The 23,219-nt window shown below is 43.8% G+C and overlaps 1 protein-coding gene and 2 pseudogenes across 1 annotated transcript in view; all 3 read left to right on the top strand.

Moving 5' to 3' along the window:
- The window catches only part of LOC117355285, a 34,162-nt pseudogene extending 31,999 nt beyond the window's left edge, over window positions 1-2,163 (top strand).
- LOC117355269 overlaps window positions 1-23,219 on the top strand; it is a 193,054-nt pseudogene that overhangs the window by 32,931 nt on the left and 136,904 nt on the right.
- Window positions 1-23,219, top strand: part of LOC117355248 (oocyte zinc finger protein XlCOF6-like) — a 127,599-nt gene that overhangs the window by 65,813 nt on the left and 38,567 nt on the right. The window lies entirely within an intron of this gene.

Raw genomic sequence — 23,219 nt, 5'->3', positions numbered from 1 at the left:
TTAAAAATGCACGAGAGGATGCATACTGGAGAGAAACCATATACCTGTTCAGAATGTGATAAAAGATTTAATCGGCAATCACATTTAAGAACACACAGTAGACTTCATACTGGAGAGAAACCATATACCTGTTCAGAATGTGGAAAAAGTTTTAATCAGCAATCACATTTAAGAACACACAGTAGACTTCATACTGGAGAGAAACGATATATTTGTTCAGAATGTGGGAAAACGTTTAATTTTCAGTCAGCTTTAAAAATGCACGAGAGGATGCATACTGGAGAGAAACCATATACCTGTTCAGAATGTGGTAAAAGATTTAATCGGCAATCACATTTAAGAACACACAGTAGACTTCATACTGGAGAGAAACCATATACCTGTTCAGAATGTGGAAAAAGTTTTAATCAGCAATCACATTTAAGAACACACAGTAGACTTCATACTGGAGAGAAACCATATATCTGTTCAGAATGTGGGAAAAGCTTTACTCAGCAATCAGCTTTAAAAATGCACGAGAGGATGCATACTGGGGAGAAACCCTATATTTGTTTAGAATGTGGTAAAAGATTTAATCAGCAATCACATTTAAGAAAACACAGTAGACTTCATACTGGAGAGAAACCATATACCTGTTCAGATTGTGGAAAAAGTTTTAATCAGCAATCACACTTAAGAAAACACAGTAGACTTCATACTGGAGAGAAACCATATATCTGTTCAGAATGTGGAAAAAGTTTTAATCAGCAATCACATTTAAGAACACACAGTAGACTTCATACTGGAGAGAAACCATATATCTGTTCAGAATGTGGGAAAAGCTTTACTCAGCAATCAGCTTTAAAAATGCACGAGAGGATGCATACTGGGGAGAAACCCTATATTTGTTTAGAATGTGGTAAAAGATTTAATCAGCAATCACATTTAAGAAAACACAGTAGACTTCATACTGGAGAGAAACCATATACCTGTTCAGAATGTGGAAAAAGTTTTAATCAGCAATCACATTTAAGAAAACACAGTAGACTTCATACTGGAGAGAAACCATATATCTGTTCAGAATGTGGGAAAAGTTTTACTCAGCAATCAGCTTTAAAAATGCACGAGAGGATGCATACTGGGGAGAAACCCTATACCTCTTCAGAATGTGGTAAAAGCTTTACTCGGCAATCAATTTTAAAAATGCATGAGGGTGCATACTGGAGAGAAACCCTGCATATGTTCAGAATGTGGTAAAAGATTTAATGAGCCATCACGATTAAAAGAGCACAAGAGGATTCATACTGGAGAGACCCTACACCTGTTCAGAATGTGGTAAAAGCTTTAGAATGCAGTCAACTTTCAAAATGCATGAGAGGATTCATACTGGAGAGAAACCATATACCTGTTCAGAATGTAGTAAAAGCTTTACTCAGCAATTTAATTTAAAAATGCACAAGAGGATTTATACTAGAGTAAAACCATATACTGGTCAGAATGTGGTAAAAACTTAAATGAAAGTCACATGAGGCACAAGAGGATTCAGAGAGGAGGTATAGAAAGGTGTATACGAATATCCAGGAGTGGAAGAAGGGACAATCCTGAGAGAAAATATTGGCATTTCTTGCTCTCTTATATAACTTTGGTATTTTTTACTTTCAGTGTAAATTTTTCTTTAATAATTTGAGATTCCGGCGTCAGTAAATATATCAGTGTCTACCTTCCCTACACATTCTACCAACATGGTTCTGACATCTCCCATGAGCAGTTCTGAAGTTGGGCTTTAATGGAGATTGTCTGTGATGCTCCATGGGATGTAATCAGTTCTGGGGCCGGCATGTGCCCGTGTAGTCATGAGTGGAGCTTGCAAAAATAGGCAGTGATTTAGTGCAGATCTCTGCAAACTGGCCACTAAATTTATTCTCATACTTTTCTCACACCTTCAGGCCTACTGTCATATACCTCAAATCCCATCCAGATTTAAACTGTCTACAGAGGATCCATGAGAGTGAGAGGCCAAGTCCAGAATGTGGTAAAAGATATAGTAATTCTACAGATTTAAAAAGGCACAAGAGGATTCATACTGGAGAGAGACCCTATATATGTCTAGAATGTGATAAAAGCTTTAGTCGGCAATAGAAACATAGAAACATAGAAATAGACGGCAGATAAGGGCCCACGGCCCATCTAGTCTGCCCAACTTAATGTTCCTCCCCCACCTTTGCCCTGTGAATAGATCCCATGTGCCGATCCCATTTGGCCTTAAAATCAGGCACGCTGCTGGCCTCAATCACCTGTAGTGGAAGACTTCCAGCGATCAACCACTCTTTCAGTGAAAAAGAATTTCCTGGTGTCACCTCGTAGTTTCCCACCCCTGATTTTCAACGGATGCCCTCTTGTTGTCGTGGGACCCCCGAAAAAGAAGACATCCTCCTCCGCCTCGATGCGGCCCGTAAGATACTTGAACGTCTCGATCATGTCCCCCCTCTCTCTGCGCTCCTCGAGCGAGTATAGCTGTAATTTGTCAAGCCGTTTTTCATATGGTAGATCCTTGAGTCCCGAGACCATCCGGGTGGCCATTCTTTGCACCGACTCCAGTCTCAGCACATCCTTGCGATAATGCGGCCTCCAGAATTGCACACAGTATTCCAGGTGGGGCCTCACCATGGATCTATACAATGGCATAATGACTTCCGCCTTACAACTGACGAAACCCCTTCGTATGCAGCCCATGATTTGTCTTGCCTTAGACGAAGCCTGCTCCACTTGATTGGCAGACTTCATGTCCTCACTCACTGAAATAAGATTTTAAGAAACATGAGAGGATTCATACTAAAGAAAACCCATATATTTGTTATGATATTTTATGGAAAAAAATTATCTTGTTCTTAATCTTTCCTTTTCTATTTTTAATGGAGTTCCTTTCTTTAGGAATATGAATTATGTATTGTAAACCGCTTAGATCCTTTTAGGCTGTTATGCGGTATATAAAGTTGTTAATAAACATAAACATAAAAGCTATAGTAGGCAGATTTTAAGAAACACGAGAGGATTCATACTGGATAAAAACCATCTACCTGTCCAGAATGTGGTAAAAGCTTTAATTGGCAATTTGGAGTCATACTAGAGAGAAACCATATATTAGTTCAGAATGTGGCAAAAGCTTTAAATGACAATCAAATTTAAAAGAGTACAAAAGGATTCATACTGGAGTAAAACCATATACATGTTCTGAATGTGATAAAAGCTTTATTCAGCAATTGCATTTAAATCTGTACGAGAGGCTTCATACTGGAGTAAAAACCATATACTGATCAGAATGTGGGCAAATCCTAAATGCAAATCACATTAGAGAGATATAAAAAGATTCACACAGAAGGTACAAAAAGAAGGTGTATACGAATGTCCAGGAGTGGCGGAAGGAGCAACTATCAAGCAGACATTCTTGAGCGAAAATATTGGCATTTTCTGCTCTGGGATTTTTGACTTTTAGTGTATGCCTATACCAGTGGTTCTTAACCTGTGTTCAACCGAACCCCAGGGGTTCGGTGAGTCAGTCTCGCGGGTTCGGCGGAGGTCAAAACACACCTCCGACTCATATAGTGCTTTGGTCACGTTCAATCATCTATCAGTTATTCAGTGATTTTGATCAAGACTGATCGTGTACTCGGTTTCTTGATCTATCAATCTGTAACTAACGCCTTATATACATCAATCAATTCCTGATCAAAATTTGTGATTTAACTGATAGATGATTGAACGTGACCGAAGCGCTTATGATTCGTGATGATACGCCCCGCTTGTCCATAATTGGCTGCAGGTGATCACACAACATCGCTTGGCCTATCTGTGCTGCAGGGGATTTGATGCGCGCAGTAGTCGAATTGTAACTGTTGTGATGGTACGTCGTGTGATACCTATCTTAATATTTTAATCCCTTACTAACTATGTCGAGCAAGATACGAAAGTGGTCGGACGAATATGTACAATATGGATTCACATGTATAACGGAACGTGATGGGAGTCAGCGTCCTAATTGCATGATTTGCAATGCCAAGTTGAGTAATTCTAGTCTAGCTCCGGCAAAACGTAATAAAGAAGGGTTTGGTGAACACGCATATGAAACTGGTGGGGTTCAGTACCTCCAATAAGGTTAAGAACCACTGGCCCATACTGTACTTTCTTAGATGTGAAGAGGGAATCAACCTCATACAAATAGATTTTAGACAATGCTCACTGTCCCCGGCTGAATATTGTCCTATAACAATTCAGCAATTAATACAAATTGGAAAACAACTAATTACATATACAAACTGTGATTATCTAAGAATACACAAAGTAATCCATGTGAGAAATATTGTACAGCTTTATATTATGATTAAAACCTTTTATCCGTTGATGAAAACAAAAAACTGTGGATACAGATGTTCTAGAGATAATTTATTATACACTGACATATAAAAACATGAAAATTCAATTTAAAAAGTACAATGATAAAAAATACAGTGATAAAATTCCAACTGGACCCTACCTGGGCCATGTGCCTAAGGCCTTGCCCACAGGAGAGGCCTAAGGCTCCCGGGCTTAATCTGATTGGCCCAGGTGCCTTAGGCCCCACCTGTGGGCGGGGCTTTGGGACAGCTGGGCCAATCCGGCCCCATTCTGATGTTGGCTGCCTGCTGGACGGGTGGGTTTGGCACCCATCTGTCCAGCCAACTTTAAAAAAGGTACGGGGAAGGGGGTGGGGTGGGGTAGGCCGGGGGGTCGCGGATCGGCTGGGGGGGTGATCGGGGGTTCTGGGATGGCGGTCATTGGGGGGAGGGGGTTGCGTCGAGGGCAGGAGGGCCTGGGATCCCTCCTGCCCATATTGTAGTGGGGGGTAGGGGGTAGGGGTTCACCGGGGCTAGTGGGGCTTGGGCTCCCTCCTGGCCCAATCCAGTCGGGGGTCGCCAGGGCCATGAGAGCTTGGGCTCTCTCCTGGCCCGATGTTAATTGCGAGGGGGGGTGATGAATCACGGCAGGAGAGATGCCTCATCTCCCCTACCGTGATGCCATCACTCCTCTACTGGAACTGCCGCGACCCGTGGCAGGAGAGATAGGGCATCTCTCCTGCCGCAGGTCGCGGCAGTTCGGGTAGAGGAGTGATGGTATCACGGTAGAGGAGATGAGGCATCTCTCCTGCCGCGATGGTTGCGGTGGGTAGGTTGCCGGGCCGCTGAACTGATGGCACCAGTGGCCATCAGCTCAGCGGCCCCTTTTTCGGCACTTAGACCTGGTTTGACTACGTCTAAGTCAAAAAGGTCTAAGTGCCGACTAGGCAACCTGTAAATTTTTTGGTTATACCTGTTGTACGCCTAGGTGTAGGTCGGCCCACTGCCCGCCCTTTCCCCTCCTCTAAACACACCTCTTTTCTCTCTGTGCATCTAGAGGCAGGGGAAAGGCCTAAGCTGTTTTTAGATACGTCTAAATACCAGCTTTGGTTAGGGGTACTTGGACGATCAGGCTTTTTGATCATCCAAGTAGCCATTTAGGACATTTTTTAGATGGGTTTTTTAAAATTATTAAACCCATAATGAAAATGAATGACAAAGAAAGAATACACAATATGATGTGATATTATAAGAAATGTATCAGTTCTAACTCTATATTTAAACCTGCTGGTGAAATCGTGTTTACATCAAAGATAGTTCTTTGCTCTACTTGGAGTAATAAGCGATCAATGTTGCCACCTCTCCAGCTTTGTTGAAAAGTCCTGTAGATGAAAAATTTCAAATCCTTGTTGATGTGGCCTAATTCCTGCCAATGTGTCACTAATGGTGCTGATGTGACATTCCTTAAAATGCAACTTCTATGTTCAATAATGCAGGTTTTTACTTTCCTTTTGGTTTGTCCACGTATAAAAGATTGCATGGGCATTTTATAATACAAATGACTTGTTCTGTATTACAGTCACTGTCAAAATTTAAGAATCTTTGTTTGCCTGTCCTGGGATGTATGAAGACCTGCATGTGCATGGAGTGTTGATATACAGAGCACTTTCCACACGGGCGATGTCCGTGATATGCTGCTGGCATAGTTTTAATCTTTTAACCTTTTATCATCAAACAGGTTTAAAATGACTTCAGAGGATCCACTAGAGTGAGAGGCCATTTGTATGTCCAGAATGTGGTAGATGCTTTAATCCCCAATCAAATTTAAAACAGAACAAGAGGATTCATTTGGGGAGTAATTACCCCAAAAAGAAGCCACTTTCTTGTCCAGAATGTGGTAAAAGATTTTATGTGGCTTGGCTTTAATAGTAGCTGGTATTGTCTGGAGAGCTGCAGCAGCTGCGAAGGCATCATCAGGGGAGCTTGACAACTGCAGATCGTCTCAGAGTGCGTGCTCTACAGCAACAGGTGGATGATATCCTGACGAAGCGGGTAGAGCAGGGAGCTTTATTTCTGTCGCTATAAACTTCATAAATGGGGGAAGGTGGGTAGTTTGTTGGCGTACTTTGTCCGGCCCTATCGTAAGCGCCAGGTGATCACAGCTATCACTGACTCTCAAGGCCGCATCATAGAAACATAGAAATAACGGCAGATAAGGGCCACGGCCCATTCAGTCTGCCCACCCTAATGACCCTCTCCTACCTTTGCCCTGTGAATAGATCCCACGTGTCGATCCCATTTGGCCTTAAAATCAGGCATGCTGCTGGCCTCATTTACCTGCAGTGGAAGACTATTCCAGCGATCAACCACCCTTTCAGTGAAAAAGAATTTTCTGGTGTCACCGCGCAGTTTCCCGCCCCTGATTTTCCACGGATGCCCTCTTGTTGCCGTGGGACCCTTGAAAAAGAAGATATCTTCCTCCGTCTCGATACGGCCCGTGAGATACTTGAACGTCTCGATCATGTCTCCCCTCTCTCTGCGCTCCTCGAGCAAGTATAGCTGTAATTTATCTAGCCGTTCTTCGTATGAGAGATCCTTGAGTCCCGAGACCATCCGGGTGGCCATTCTCTGAACTGACTCCAGTCTCAGCACATCCTTGCGATAATGCGGCCTCCAGAATTGCACACAGTATTCCAGGTGGGGCCTCACCATGGATCTATACAATGGCATAATGACTTCAGGCTTACGGCTGACGAAACTCCTGCATATGCAACCTATGATTTGTGTTGCCTTGGATGAAGCTTGCTCCACTTGATTGGCAGCCTTCATGTCCTCACTGACGATCACCCCTAAGTCTCGTTCTGCTACCGTTCTTGTTAGGATCTCGCCATTAAGGGTATAAGTCTTGCATGGATTTTGGCTGCCCAGGTGCATAACTTTGCATTTTTTTGGCATTGAAGCTGAGTTGCCAGGTCCTAGACCAGCGCTCCAGTTGGAGAGGTTGTCGGGCATTGAATCTTTGTCCGTTGTGCTTTTGCCCACTACATTGCTTAGTTTGGCGTCATCGGCGAATAATGTTATTTTACCTCAAAGCCCTTCTGCCAAGTCTCTTATAAAGATGTTGAATAGGATTGGGCCCAAGACCGAGCCCTGGGGCACTCCACTGATCACCTCAGAGGGGGTGCCGTTCACCTCCAAGCCAGTTCCCAACCCATTTCGTCAATGTGTCGCCCAATCCTATGGAACTCATCTTGCTCAGCAACCTGCGGTGTGGTACGCTATCGAATGCTTTGCTAAAGTCCATGTGTACGATGTCCAGGGACTCCCCAACATCCAGCTTCCCCGTCACCCAGTCAAAAAAGCTTATCAGGTTGGATTGGCAGGATCTCCCCTTAGTAAATCCATGTTGACGGGGATCCCGTAGATTCTCCTCATTCAGGATCGTATCCAATTGGCGTTTGATTAGAGTTTCCATTAGTTTGCTCACTATTGATGTGAGACTCACTGGTCTGTAGTTTGTTGCCTCCATCTTTGAGCCTTTCTTGTGGAGTGGAATGACATTAGCCGTCTTCCAGTCCAACGGGACGCTGCCTGTACTAAGGGAGAGGTTGAAGAGTGCGGACAGCGGCTCCGCCAAGACATCACTCAACTCCCTGAGCACCCTGGGGTGTAGGTTGTCAGGCCCCATTGCCTTGTTAACCTTGAGCTTTGACAGCTCACCGTAGACACTGCTGGGCTTAAACTCGAAGTTACTAAACGTGTCAACTGAGTCAACCCTTGTCTGTAGCTGAGGGCCGAGCCCCAGCGCTTCTCGGGTAAAGACTGAGCAGAAGTATTCATTTAACAGTTGGGCTTTTTCCGAGTCCTTTTCCACATAGTCTCCATCTGGTTTCCTAAGACGTACAATCCCGCCTGAGTTTTTACTTCTATCCTTGATATACCTGATATACCTGAAGAAGGATTTATCTCTCTTCTGGATGTTCTTTGCCAGAGACTCCTCCATGTGGAATTTAGCCTCCCTGATTGCAGTTTTGACGGCTTTTGACTTGGTCAGGTAGTCTGCTCTAGAGCCCTGTTTCTCCGATTGTTTGTAAGAGATGAATGCTTTTTTCTTCTCCTTGATGAGGTCTGAGATCTCCGCAGTGAACCACTGCGGCTTATTGTTCTTTCGCCGTTTACTTACTAATTTAACATAGTGGTTTGTCGCTTCCTGTATGGTGGCTTTCAAAGTCGACCACATTTCTTCCACACTGTCGGTTTCTTCTTGGTTTTGTAGCGCCTGGTGAACGAAGTCTCCCATTTCTTTGAAATTTGTGTCCTTGAATTTGAGGACTTTGGTTAGTGTAGTAGATTTAGTGAAACCTTTCCTGATATTGAACCATACCATGTTGTGGTCACTGGAGGCCAATGTGTCGCCCACCGAGACCTCTGTGACACTTTCTCCATTGGTAAGTATCAGGTCCAGTATTGCCTGATCCCTTGTCGGTTCCAACACCAGTTGCCTGAGTCTTGCTCCCTTCATAGAGTTTAATAGCCTCCTGCTGCTGCCGGAAGCAGAGGTAAGTGTAACCCAATCCACATCAGGCATGTTGAAGTCACCTAGCAATACTGTGTCCCCACACAAGGTGATATTTTCTATATCTCAGATTAATTCCATATCCAGGTCATCCTGTTGTCTTGGGGGTCTGTAAATTATGCCAAGATACAGACATTTGTCCTTCCCTCTGGCCAAATTAACCCAAAGGGATTCCCCAGTATACTGGACATCTGAGATTCTCGTGACCTTAATGTCATCTTTAGTATATAATGCTACACCTCCTCCCATTCTGCCCTCTCTGTCCCGGCGAAGCAAGTTGTATGACCATGTCCCACCCGTGGGAGTCTGTGAGCCAGGTCTCAGATATCGCCACCACATCCAGGTCGGCATTCCTTATTTCTGTTTCCAATTCCAGGATCTTGTTTCCCAAACTGTGTGCGTTGACGTACATAGCCCTCCATGTTGTATTTTTGTTATGTCTCAGTGGGGATAATCCCGCTTGAGCTACTTGAACACCTTTAGCATTATTCGCATGTTTTGTACTTTCCCTAAGCCCAGAACTACATCGTGCACCTATCCTGGACTCCCCAGACCCAGAACTACAGTGTGTACCTATCCCAAACTCGGATATGTGTGTACCCTGTGGGGGTGTTCCCGCATGGGCTACTTGAACTCCCTTAGTACAATTTGCAATGTGTGTACCCCTGCTGGACCCAGGATTACAATGTGTAGTGCCCTTAGATCCTGAATTACAATGTGTACTCCCCCTAGACCCAGAATTACAATGTGACCCAGAATTATAATGTGAACCTACTCCAGACTCGAAAGTGTGTGTACTCGCCCCTGACCCAGACCCAGAATTTTGGTGACTACTTACCTCAGCCTCAAAAAAGTATTGGCAGTTTAGCTCGCCAGGTAGGTTGTTTGTGCCCGTATCCTCCCCCAACTTACCTAGTTTAAAGCCCTGTGAAGTAGACGGGCTAGATGGTGTCCAAGGACGTTCTTCCCTCTTCTGGTCAGGTGTAACCTATCATATCCTTGTAGTCCTTGCAATGCCTCTCCATGGTGCAGGAACCCGAAGTTCATCTCCTTGCACCATCCTTGCAGCCAGTCGTTTGCCCTATTCGATCCTCTCTGGCACTGCCCTTGCCCCTCACTGGGAGGATCGAGGAGAAGACCATCTGCGCATCCATCCTCCTCAGCTTCTCACCCAGGGCCCTGAAGTCTTCAGGTAAGCTGTTCGCGGTGCTCCTGGCGGTGTTGTTGGTTCCGATGTGGATGAGAATCATGGGGAAGTGGTCTCGGGGCTTGATGAGTCTGTCAAGGCAAGCGGTTACATCCCGGATCCTGGCCCCTGGCAAACAGCAGACCTCTCTTGATTTCAAGTCTGGTCTGCAAATTGGTCCCTCGGTGCCCCTCAGCAACGAATCTCCGATGACCACCACTGCGCTTCTTAGGGGTGGGCCGTTCTGTTGATTCTGGAGCTGGAAAGGTCTGCTGAAAAACTTCTTGTACCTCGTTCTCAGGACCTTCCTGTAGCAGCTGATATAACAGATGTTCCTCAGGGCGATTTGTGGTGTCGATGTAGAACTGGCCTGTATGTGAGAAAAAGAGACAGAGTTAGGTCCTCTGCGTTTTCCTGTGGAGGAAGTCACCAGCTGCCAGGTGTCAGCGTCTCCAGCCACTTCCTGCATTCCGGCGGTTTGTTTCAAGTTTTCAGGTTTGGATGCTTTGGGTGTTCCCAGGGTGGTCTTGTCAGGTTCCTGTTCAGCGATCTGAGACAGCTCCAGGATGACTCCATCGATGAAGGTTTCGTCGTCTCGGATGCTCCTTAAACGCTGAACCTCCTCTCTCAGGCTCCTCAGCTCTAGCAAAAGGCTTTCATCCGGCTGATTCATTACTTCCGTCTGCGTTGAGACTGTAGACATCTTTGAGGGGATGGCCTCAGTCTGTACAGCGATTTCTGCCCTCCGTCCTGGTTCCCCTTCCATCTGTACTAGGACCATAGCCATCCCCTGGGTACTTTCGGTGACTGAACTGCCTGTTTTGATTGAAGTCTTGCTGCTTCTAGTTCTACCTGCCATTTACAAAGGGTTGTTTGTGGGGGTTTTTTAAGACATTTGTTAGGATGGGGGCTGTTAGGTGTTGGTCAGAAAGTGTTGAGGTCTATTTAAAGGAAGCCCATATCCATCAGCAATTTGTGAAACATAAGAACATAAGAATTGCCGCTGCAAGGTCAGAGCAGTGGTCCATCGTGCCCAGCAGTCCACTCCCGCGGTGGCCCCTAGATCAAAGACCAGTGCCCTAACTGAGACCAGCCCTATCCGCGTACGTTCCGGTTCAACACGTTCCGGTGTCTAACTTTGTCTTGAATCCCTGGAGGGTGTTTTCCCCTATAACAGCCTCCGGAAGAGTGTTCCAGTTTTCCACCACTCTCTGGGTGAAAAAGAACTTCCTTATTTTTGTACGGAATCTATCCCCTTTTAACTTTAGAGAGTGCCCTCTCATTCTCCCTACCTTGGAGAGGGAGAACAACCTGTCTCTATCTACTAAGTCTATTCCCTTCATTATCTTGAACGTTTCGATCATGTCCCCTCTCAATCTCCTCTTTTCAAGGGAGAAGAGGCCCAGTTTCTCTAATCTTTCACTCTACGGCAACTCCTCCAGCCCCTTAACCATTTTAGTCGCTCTTCTCGACCCTTTTGAGTAGTACTGTGTCCTTCTTCGTGTATGGCGACCAGTGCTGGACGCAGTATTCCAAGTGAGGGCGTACCATGGCCCAGTACAGCAGCATGATAACCTTCTCTGCATTGTGCAGACGGCTTCATCAACTTGTCAACCAGTACTCTGAGGTCTCTTTCCTGGGGGGTCTCTCCAAGTACCACCCCAGACATCCTGTACTCGTGTATAAGATTTTTGTTACCAACATGCATCACCTTACACTTATCCATGTTGAACCTCATTTGCCATGTTGCGGCCCAATTATTATTGAAACGTGTATGTCAACAAGCCTTATGCAACTACAGCTCAGGATGCATTCTTCAAAGACGTATTACTCCCACAGCTCACACAGGACCAGATCCAGGTCATGAATGCTTTTATTACATGCCAAGAGGTTGAGACAGGAATCAAGGGACTCAAATTAACCAAATCTCCTGGACCAGATGGCTTTGGGCCTCTCTGATATTATTTCCCCATACCTGGGCATGGCTCTGAGAAGGGCATGGATCGCTACAATATAGCTCATGTTGTTTTTCTGCCCAAACCAGGCAAGGATCCATCCCAGGTGGGCTCTTAAAGACCCATATTGCTCCTTGACCAAGATGCGAAATTGGTGGCGGCACTTTTTGCTTGAATGCTTTTTTACAACTCCTCATCCGTGAAGACCAGGCAGGTTTTGTATCTGGGAGGTATGCCTCCATGAATTTAACAAGGGCAATGATGTCCCTAGGAGGTGGGGTAACAATAAGTCAGCTATTGCCATGTAAAAAGCATTCGATAGCATTTCCTGGTCTTATCCTTTTTGGGTCATGGAACGCTTTGGTTTGGAGGGCACTTTTTTGGAGTGGGTGCTTCGTTTATACCTTTCCCCCAGACTAGGATTCTAATTAATGGACACCTTACCCCACCATTTCCTTTAGAGAGGGGCATGCGTCAGGGATGCCAGTTGTCTCCGCTTCTTTTTCTTCTGGCTGTCAAGATCCGATCGGATCATTCCATTATGGGCGTTAAAGTAGGAGCCCAGGAGAGCCGTATCAGCCTTTTTGCAGACGATATCCTGCTATATTTAGAAAACTCCCCTGTGCACCTACCGATGGCACTTGCTTTAGTACGGGACTTCAGGAATTTATCTGGCATAAGAACATAAGTAATGCCTCTGCTGGGTCAGTCCAGAGGTCCATCATCCCAGCAGTCTACTCACGCGGTGGCCCATCAGGTCCAGGACCTGTATAGTAACTCTCTATCCCCTTTCCTTCAAGAAATCATCCAATCCCTTCTTGAACCCCAACACCGTACTCTGTCCTATCATGCCCTCTGGAAGCGCATTCCAGGTGTCCACCACCCGTTGGGTGAAGAAGAACTTCCTAGCATTGGTTCTGAATCTGTCCCTTTTTAATTTTTATGAATGGCCTCTCGTTCTTGTAGTTTTCGAAAGTTTGAAGAATCTGTCCCTCCACTTTCTCTATGCCCTTCATGATCTTTTAAGTCTCTATCATATCCCCTCTAAGTCTCCACTTCTCCAGGGAAAAGAGCCCCAGTTTCTCCAATTTTTCTGCATATGAAAGGTTTTCCATACCTTTTATCAAACGTGTCGCTCTTCTTTGAACCCTCTTGAGTATCGCCATTTCCTTCTTAAGGTCAAAGGCTTTTTGGAAGTTTAAGTATATGATGTCTATGGGGTCCCCTTTGTCCATCCATTTGTTAATTCCTTCGAAGAAGTGCAATAAGTTCGTTAGGCACGATCTCCCCTTGCAGAAGCCATGTTGGCTTCTTATCAGAAGTTTATTTCTTTCAAAATGTTCATCGATGCAGTCTTTTATCAGTGCTTCTGCCATTTTCCCCGGAACCGAGGTCAGACTTACCGGTCCGTAGTTCCCCGGGTCACCTCTTGATCCCTTTTTAAAGATGGGCGTAACATTGGCCTCCATGTTAATTGTGCCAAATCTGAAGTATTACCCTTGGCCTCTAGCAAGCAGAAGCGCTGGCATGCTGATCTCCCAATACCTCCAGTCCAGCGTTATCTGGGGTCTACCTGAGTATTCATCCTAAAATCATATACAATGTTCTTCATCATATTGAGGCTTTACGTACTCTGTGTATCAAATGGAAGGATTTGCCGCTTTTCCTCTGGGGCCAGGTAACTTTGATTAAGATGGTCCTCCTCCCCAAAATCCTGTATCCGCTGCAGACTGTCCCCATGTGGATTACTACTAAAGATAAATGGACCATTAAATCAATCCTTATCTCATTTCTTTAGCGTAACAAAGCGGCCAGGATTAGTTTTACTACCCTGACTTTGGACAAATGGATGGGGGGCTTGAATCTACAATGTAGCCTCGCTGATGCATTTGGTGCATATAGGCATCCTATCTTTATTGCATGTCCAGCCGCGGGCCTTCCTTGGGGCTAGTCTTCGATTTTAATTCTTGACTCCTTTTCGCCAGGTGGTGGAGGAAGAAGCAGCAACGCTCCCCTCAGGCATCTCCTCTCTTGGACTTCTCCCCAGAGCTGGGTTTCAATTGTGGGAATCTCGGGGCTGTGTCAGTCTGCGGCATATTTCTGAGTGGGGTTAGGGGGTTTCCCCACCTTTTCACAGTTGCAATCCCGGTGGGAGCTCCCTGCCACACAGTTCTGGGCCTATTTGCAGATACAAAATCATTAAACGGATCTTTCTCAAAAAATTCCTACCCAATATGAAATAGCTCTAGTAAATCTATAGGCTATAGGAAATTATTCAATTTTGTTTTCACTATTTATAGTGATCACACACGTGCTTCATGTCATTTGTTTCACTATAGTGATTAAATTAATTTAATTAGTCTATGACCCCCTTAATGAAGTAGGAGGAAGGTTGTAGACTAATTAATTTAATCACTCAACCGTTTAAAATTGCACAATGAATGTATTTGTTTACAAAAAGTGAAACAAATGACATGAAGCACGTGTGTGATCACTATAAATAGTGAAAACAAAATTTTAATTTTTTTTCAAAAATTTTATTTATTATACAATTATTCAGAACAGTACAAGATAAGAAAATACTCCATACATATCAAAAAAATTCAAAAATCTCACAAGATTCCTTTCTAACAAAATTCCTTTTTTGATATGTATGGAGTATGGAGTATTTCTAATCTTCCATTCCTCTGAAAAATAACAGAGAATATTGTATTTAACCAGATATCTGACTTCTTTAATCAAACTCATGCCTTACATCCAAACCAAACCGGCCTTAGTAATAATCATTCAACAGAACATGCCCTATTAGGCCTTTCAATTTCCATACAATACTTTCTTGATCAACATAAATCTGTAATTCTTATTTCTCTAGACCTCTCCGCTGCCTTTGACACGATAGATCATTCATTAATCCTCCAAAGGCTTGCTGCCGTCGGAATCTCTGAACAAATTCTTGATTGGTTATCTTCTTATTTTTCAAACCGTACTTCCATTGTATCATTTAATAACACATCATCCACTGTATTTAAAAACAATTTCAGAATTCCTCAAGGATCAATACTCCTTTACTTTTCAATATCTATCTCGCCCCTTTACTCACTTTATGCCAATAAATTGGTCTCACTGCATATGCTTATGCTGAATTTCAGATTATCTATCCCATAGACGCATCTAATGCTGATGACATCAACCTTATCAATTTAAAGCTTAACAAGATTAGTCATTGGCTTAATGATAATATGCTCTCGTTAAATATCACAAAACACAATTGTCTTCTCTTTCCATGGAAAGAAAATATTAATCTAATTTCACCGATAACTATTAAAAACCAACTAATAAATTTTGTCAGTTCTATCAAAATCCTTGGGGTATTGATCGACAATAAATTATCTTACCATTTTCAAATCAGTTCAGTTGTAAAGAACTGCTTTTGGAAACTCAGAATAATTAAATCCATAGCCAATACATTCTCTCATAATTTCCAAATTTGACTACTGCAATTCTCTACTTAAAGGAGTCTGTCAAAAACACATCCGACGTCTACAATTAATTAAAAATACAGCAATAAAAATTATTACCAATAAAAAAAATTTGATCACGTTACTCCCTTGTTAAAAAGTGCTTACTGGTTACCTATTGAAATGAATAGGTCCCAATTAGTATTAGATTTGTTCTGCTGTCCTGACTACAGATGCATCCGAGGACAGAAAACACACACAGATAGTCCCCCCCCTCTTTGTATATGCCCAGTCACAAGCTAATAATGGGTGTAGCTTATGAGGGAAAAGTAAGTTTCATTGCTCATGGAAACAGGGAGGGGAGTGGAAAATTCCACAGCCAGTAGTCATAGTTAAAGATAACAAAAAGAGACAATGTTTTTGTGTGATTTTCTTGCATAGCAAAATAAGCTTATAAAGAATATACCCTTGCAATCCCCCCTTACATCATGAAGATGATGTCATAAGTGTACAGCAGCAGCGTGGAGATAAAGGTACTCTGCTAAGGTGTCTGAGATCACATATATATAGAGAAAACCTTGGAAAAGAAGTATAAATAATGCAAATCACCAAGAGCAGCAAATATAGACATGGGGATCAAAGCTGCCGGGAAGGTCGGGGGTCTGTGGTAGGGACCAATAGGTACTAGCCAGGGCTACAGTAGAGCGATGAACAGCAGAGTTGACAATATCGTGGAATCAAAGGAACCAGGCAAGGCAGGCAGCCAAGAGCGAAAGAGCCAGTCAACAGGGAGGTCACGCCAGGTTCAGAGAGGAACATGAGCCAGTGTGGTGATGTGTTCCACATCTTCCTCAAGCATGGTACCATCATCATCAAGGTCAAGGCAGTAAAGAGGTGGAACTTGCCACAGACTCCACCTTCTGCAGCCAGCAAGTAATCTAGAGACAGGCGATTCTGGTACATGGCAGTGGAAAAGTTCAAGAACAGCCTGAAGTGAAGTATGCAGTTGAGCAGGTAGATTGGGGTCCGACAACCCCAGGAGCCATCTTTTGGCCCACGTAGCAGGTCCATAAGCAACAATGATCCGTTCAGCAGGCTAGTTGTCTCCCCATTTTCCAATCTGTAAGGGGTGAAGAGTGGTAACTGCTTTTGGCGACCCCCTGGTGTCAAATACAGGGGCTCCCAGGTGTTTGCCATCGGCCAGCAGTAGCAGAAAGGAGCTGGGATGGATCCAAGTACACATGTAACAGTCCGGTGAGCAGGCAGGCAAGGGTAAGCAAACAGGCCACAGAGTCAATATCAACCATCAGGAGCTGGCCATCAGGTGTAGGAAGTTCCATGGAGCAGGTGCTGAAGAGGAGGTCCTGGTAACTTGAAGATGCAAGAATGAAATTCCGCAAGGCCCACAGTGGAAGTCGTGGGGCTGACGTGAAAGAGAGGTTCCGTGAAGGCAGACCTAGCATATCCAGCCGTGTTCATAGCCACTGTTCTTCCATACTGGTCCCACCACAGACAAAACAATTACGGACATTACGAGTCTGGCCTATAGATTCAGCAAACTCTCCTTTTGCCTAAGGTTTGAGCAAATGTTTCATTCTTAGCAAAATGTGTTTTTTCTTATCTACAGGAGAAGCAGGATCGTTCAGCTGTGGGGGGTTCAGGACATGAGGAGGAATGACCTTGGTACAAGTAGCTAGCTTCAGAACAGGATGTAAAACACAGAGCTCAGAACACAAAGAGAAAAAATTACCTTGTAGCTATTTAGCAGAATGAAAACTGTTTTTTTTTTTTTATTTTAGCAGTTCTTTTCCAAACAGGAATAGAAAACTTACAAGGAATATAACTTACAAGGTTGCGCACAACTAGTAAGGCATTAAAGAGAGATCATAAGGATATACTCAGTGTAGGGCACAAAAAAACCCCATATTGCCAGAAATGTGTGAATTGAGCAGATCCAGTGGGCACCATGGAATAATAATAATAATAATAACTTTATTTTTATATACCGCCAGCTATCTTGCGACTTCTAGGCGGTTTACATTAAAAGAAACTGTGAATACAATGAAGGAAATGTAAATACAGTAAAGAGAAACTGTGAATACAATGAAGGAAATGTAAATACAGTAAAGAGAAACTTTACGTACAATGAATTAAAGAATATAGCAGTGTATATCTCAATACAATAAAGGGAAATTTTGCATACAATGAATTAAAGAATATAGCCGTATACATCTCATACAATGGATTAAAGAGTATAGCATTATACATTTGATAATATTAATAATGTTAGTGGCAGTTTGTGTGTTGCAAGGCCAGGAAGTGCCAAGCTGTTTGCACAGAAGTTGAAATGTTCCGTAAATTGAATAGAGTGTTCATAGTTAGTGGTTAGGGGTTGGGGTTAGCAGTTTGTAAGGTCAGGTATGTGATGATGTTACGAGGGGGGTTGATGTTCCGGTTCGTTGCCTAGGTATTTCAAGAATAGGTAAGTTTTTAGGTGTTTCCTGAATTCTTCATAGTTGTTTGTTTGTGCAATTAGTTTTTCTAGGTCTTTACCCCATGTGGCTGCTTGATATGCTAGCAGTTGTTGATGGTGTCTCTTATATTTGCACCCTCTAGCCGGTGGGGAGACAAATTTCATGTGTGTTTTTCTTTCGTGTCTGTTGGTTGGGAATGAGAAGAGATCTGTAATGTATTTTGGGGCAAGACCATTTAATACTTTGAAGCAGAAACATCCTAGCTTGAACTTTGTGCGCGCCTCCATCGGCAGCCAGTGTAGGAGTCGGTAGGAAGGGGTTATGTGATCGGACTTCTTCAGCCCGAAAATCATCCTGACTGCTGCATTTTGTATCAGTTGTAGTCTTTGCATTTGCTTCTGGGGGATCGTCAGATGGGTGATGTTGCAATAATCCAGGTGGTTTAGTATTAGGGATTGTACTAGCATTTTAAAAGCTGTAGTGTGGAAGTACGCCTTGATGGACTTAAGTTTCCAGAGAGTGAAGAACCCTCTTTTGATTAAGGAGTCTATGTGGTCTTTCATGGTTAGGCCTTGGTCTAGTATTACTCCTAGGATCTTCATCGTTGGTTGAATGGGATAGTTTAAATTGTTAATGTGTAGTGATGTTGTCGTATTCTGTGCGTGTGGCGAGGCTATGAAGAATTTAGTTTTTTCTGAATTGAGCTTCAGTTTGAAATCTGTGGTCCATTGTTCCATCGTGTTTAGCGCTTCAGTTGCTGTGGGGATGGTTTCAGAGGGGGATGCCGTAAATGGGATTATGATTGTGAAATCATCTGCGTAGCTGAATACTTTTATGCCTCGTTGGGTTAGCTGTGTGCCCAATGAAGCTGTGTAGACGTTGAAGAGTAGTGGGGATAGTGGGGACCCTTGTGGAACGCCTGATGGGTTTCTCCATGTTTTTGAGAGATTGCAATTGAAGCGGACTTGATAGGTGCGGTTTGTGAGGAAATCTCAGAACCAGTCCAGCACTTTGCCTCCGATGCCGATTGAATCTAAACATTGTAGTAGTTTTTTGTGATCCACCAAGTCAAAGACTGAGCTCATGTCGAATTGCATCACTAAGGCTTTGTGGCCTTTGCTAGATAGGTTACGTAGGTAATCTAAGATTGCTGCTATCACCGTCTCAGTACTGAACAGTGGTCTGAAGCCTGATTGGGTTTCATGTAGCAGTGAGAACCGATCTAGGTAGTCCATCAGTTGGATTTGTGCCAAGCCTTCCATTATTTTTACGAAAAGTGGGATAGATGCTACTGGTCTATAGTTGGTTGCTGATGTTAGGGGTAGTTTACGATTTTTTGGGATTGGGGTGATTATAATGTGACCATTTTTTGATAGGAATTTTCCGTTTTTTAAATTGTTGGACATATGAGTCCATTGTGTAATTTTAAAGTCTAAAGGGGCTGCTTTCATTATGTTGGGTGGACAGGGATCTAGGATGCAGTTTGATTTGGTGTATTAGTTATATAGTTTTATGAAGTTGTTCCATTCTGGGTCTTGAAAGGAGTTCCAATACATGTCTACTGATGTTTAGTTTCCATGTATGTTGGTTATTTGCTGTTCATCTGTGTTGTTTATTGGGCCGTTGTTCCTTAGGTTCACAGTTTTTGAGTTGAAGTGTTGTGCTAGGTCGTCTGTTGATGGAAATTTTGTGTCGTGCGTTGATTGACTATGGCGTGTGGTGTCGAATAAATTTTTGACTAGATTGAACAGTTCATGAGTGTTAATTCCTTTTGAACTTGTGTTGGATGTGTATATTTTGGATGAGTAGAATTTTTTCCTTTTTTCTTTTATCAGTTGTTTATATTCCTTTATGTTTGCTCTCCAATTGTTCCTGTCAGATTTTTCACCTGATTTGTTCCAGATCCTTTCTAGTCGTCGTGTTGATTGTTTCATTTTTTGTAGTTCGGAATCGAACCAGTTGTTATATTTATTTGAGCGGTTTGTTCTGTTTTGTTTGGGAGCTATTTTGTCTAGGATGGTTGTGCTTGTTTTTGACCACTGTTCCCAGAATTCGCCTTCTTCATTCATCTCCTCGCGCGCTTCATAATGGGCCCAGTATTCCTCTGGGTTAATGTGGCCCCTTGTGAGATGTTCTTTTTTTATCCTTGGGTGCGTTTTTTCTTTTGGTTGGTTCCAGTTTAAATGAAAGTAATAGGTGTAGTGGTCGGACCAGATGTCGTGGTTCCAGATGCCGTTTGATATGAAAATAGTGGGATTTAGGATTTCTTTTGAGGACATGGCTACCAAATCTAGCTGGTGGCCTTTTTCATGGGTTTGTGTGGATGAAGGTAGAAAGAAGTTGAGTGAGGATAGGAAGTTTTTAAAATCTTTTGTGTCGGGATTTTCCTCTTTTTCTAAATGTAGGTTTGCGTCTCCTGCTATTATATTGTAAGACGGGGTGATTGAGTTGTGTAGGATGAATTCATAGAGTTCTTCTCTGGCTTTTGACCAGCATTTTGGCGGTACATAAAATAGAATACAGGAGAGGTACTCTTCTAGGTCCTTATTGCTGATTTTGCATGCTAGTGTTTCTAGTTGATTGGTTTTCTTGGAATCAACTAATTCAAGTTTGAGTTCTTCCTTGAGGATGACTGCTAGTCCTCCCCCTCTTCGGTCTTCACGGTTTAGCATGTGAATTTTGTAGTTATCTGGTATTAGGTCATTTAGTATTGGATCCTCTTCTGATAGTAACCATGTTTCTGTTAGAAAGAGGCAATCTATCTTTTTGTAAGCGATCCAGTCTTTGATTAAGAAGGCTTTGTTCCTTACTGATCTAGTGTTGAGGTAGGCACAGGAAATGGAGGTGGTTGTGGTGAGTGTGGGTGTATTGGTTTTGATGAGTTTTATCTCCCTTGGTCTTTTTTTGAGGGTACGGTAAGGTTTATTCTTATTTGTGATTATTTTAATGTGATTTACTCTTTCTTCCTGCTGGTTAGTTAGGAGCTTAATTGGTGTGTCAGGTTCGTGGGCGGAGTGTAGCTTTGGGTAGAGTGATATTACTTTTTTCACATTGTTGCATAGTAAATATATCAGTAGGATTGATAAGAGCTTCATGATTGCTGGTTTTGGTATCCTTTTAGTCTTGACTTGACTTGTGTTGGTTTTCTGTCTATGCAGGCTTTCTATCTTTATCAATCAATACTCTTGCAAAAGGATTGCGAATAAATTGTTATAGGACTGCGGTGGATTTGACTGGGTTAATAGCCGGTGCTGGGCGGGAGGAGGAGCAGGGGTCCCGCGCTCCTTACCTTGTTGGGGTCAGCGGATGATCTGGTGGAGCGGTCATTTAGGGTGAAGTGTTCCCCTCAGGTGTTCCCTTCAGGTGCTCCCCTCTGGTGCTACACGAAGGCGCTCACAAAGGCGCAGGCGCCTTTGCCGTGCGCCTTCGTCGGCGCGCCAAACGGCAGTGCGCCGTTGGCGCTGGATCTTTTTAAACTATGGTGTCCTCCTGCGGGATCGGGGGGGCGGAGCAGGGCTCCCACGCCGGCCCGGTCGTGCAGCTAGTGAAGGTGAAGGTGCTGGCGCTGGATCTTTTTAAAATATGGTGTCCTCCTGCGGGATCGGGGGGGCGGAGCAGGGCTCCCACGCCGGCCCGGTCGTGCAGCTAGTGAAGGTGAAGGTGCTGGCGCTGGATCTTTTTAAACACTGTATAGAACCTTTGTCTTAATAATATAACCCCTAAGTAGTGCTCAGGCCATGAAAACAAGAACCAAAAAAGATATTGTGCAATTTAGATAGGAAACAATAAAAATGCAAAAAATGGGGATAAAAAACTCCAAAAATGGCCAATGGTATATTTTTCCGGGGTACCCCACAAACCAAACAGACATACAACACAGAGATTACATGGCACAAACAAACATAGAGCTCCAGTAGGCCTTAAACTTGCTTTCATCCATCACAGAATCAGGGCTGAATTTACATCTGTAATAAACGCGACTAAACAAAAGGAAGGAGAAAACAACATCATAGAACATAGCACTAGCAAAGTAAATTTTCATGGAACACATGGCACAATAATCAGAAAAGGGTCTGGAGTCTAAACGTATGCTTGAACTTCTGAAAGAGAAAACAAACAATTTAGTCAATGGGCTCCATTGCTCTGCCTATTTTATTAGAGCATGTTTTCAGGCAAGTGACACAGTCATAAGAACATTTAGATGCCAACTTTAATGGGGGGCCCTTCTACTCAGCCCCCTAGACCAGCTCCAGCCCCCATCTGCCTTCCACTCAGCCCCCATCTCACTAGACCAGTCCAGAGCAGCAGACTCCCATCCCATGAGTGCAGCAGCCCCCATAAGCAGCGGAATCCCCTTGCGAGTCCAGCAACCCCCATTGGAACTGGAATTGGTGTGGGGAGCTGAGTGGCAGGAGCTGGAGCTAGAAGGAATGGAAAGAGGTGCTGGGACTGGACCTACAGGCTGCTAGACTCATGTTGGAGGGGGGCAGCTGAAATTGGAAGGAGGGAGGGGGTGACTAGAGGTAGGGGATAGGAAGAGAGATGTTGGACCTGTAGGGAGGAGAAGAGAGAAGGGAAGGGAAAGAGAAGATGCTGAACCAAGGGGATGAAGGAAGTGAAATAGTGAAACAAGCAGAGAACATATTGGTGTAAGGCTGTACCCTCTTCAGCTTCCAGGGGGCAGTTGCCCTAATGCACTCCCCTAACACTGTTCCTGCCATGATTTTTCTATGTAGCATTCTGTAATTTGGCTGGTTCAGTTTTCTCAGAGGAGGGGATCTTGGGGAGAGAGGTCTGTGGCTCACTGGTTCAGCTGCTGCCTCTATGTGAGATCAAATCCCAGTGCTGGGCAAGTCACTTAATCCCCCAGTGCCCACCTCTTTGAATGTCTGCTTTGAAATGCCAAAGTGACAAATAGGCAGTTTACAAGTCCCCATTCCCTTAATAAGTTCAATAATTATTCGAGGCTTGTGCGGATCAGACAATTTGCAGGGACAGGGACACATTTTCCCCCACATCATTCTCGAACTCTAACAACCTCCCAGTCTTGGTTTTCCCTGTGCAGGATCCCTTGTTGGCAGCTGCCGCAGGGTTTGTTGGGGGGATTCTCCTCCCTCAGGATTAGAAAGGAATTGGGGGAGGAGCCGAGAAGGTTGGTGACATCACAAAGGAGAGGGCGGAGCTTCACAACAAAGGCTCTGCCCCTTATAGTGCTGATTGG

The sequence above is a fragment of the Geotrypetes seraphini genome, chromosome 2 (genome assembly GCF_902459505.1).
Source record: "Geotrypetes seraphini chromosome 2, aGeoSer1.1, whole genome shotgun sequence".
Taxonomy (NCBI): Eukaryota; Metazoa; Chordata; class Amphibia; order Gymnophiona; family Dermophiidae; genus Geotrypetes; species Geotrypetes seraphini.
The sequence above is the reverse complement of the archived record's forward strand: the minus strand, read 5'-3'. Positions and strand labels throughout refer to the sequence as shown.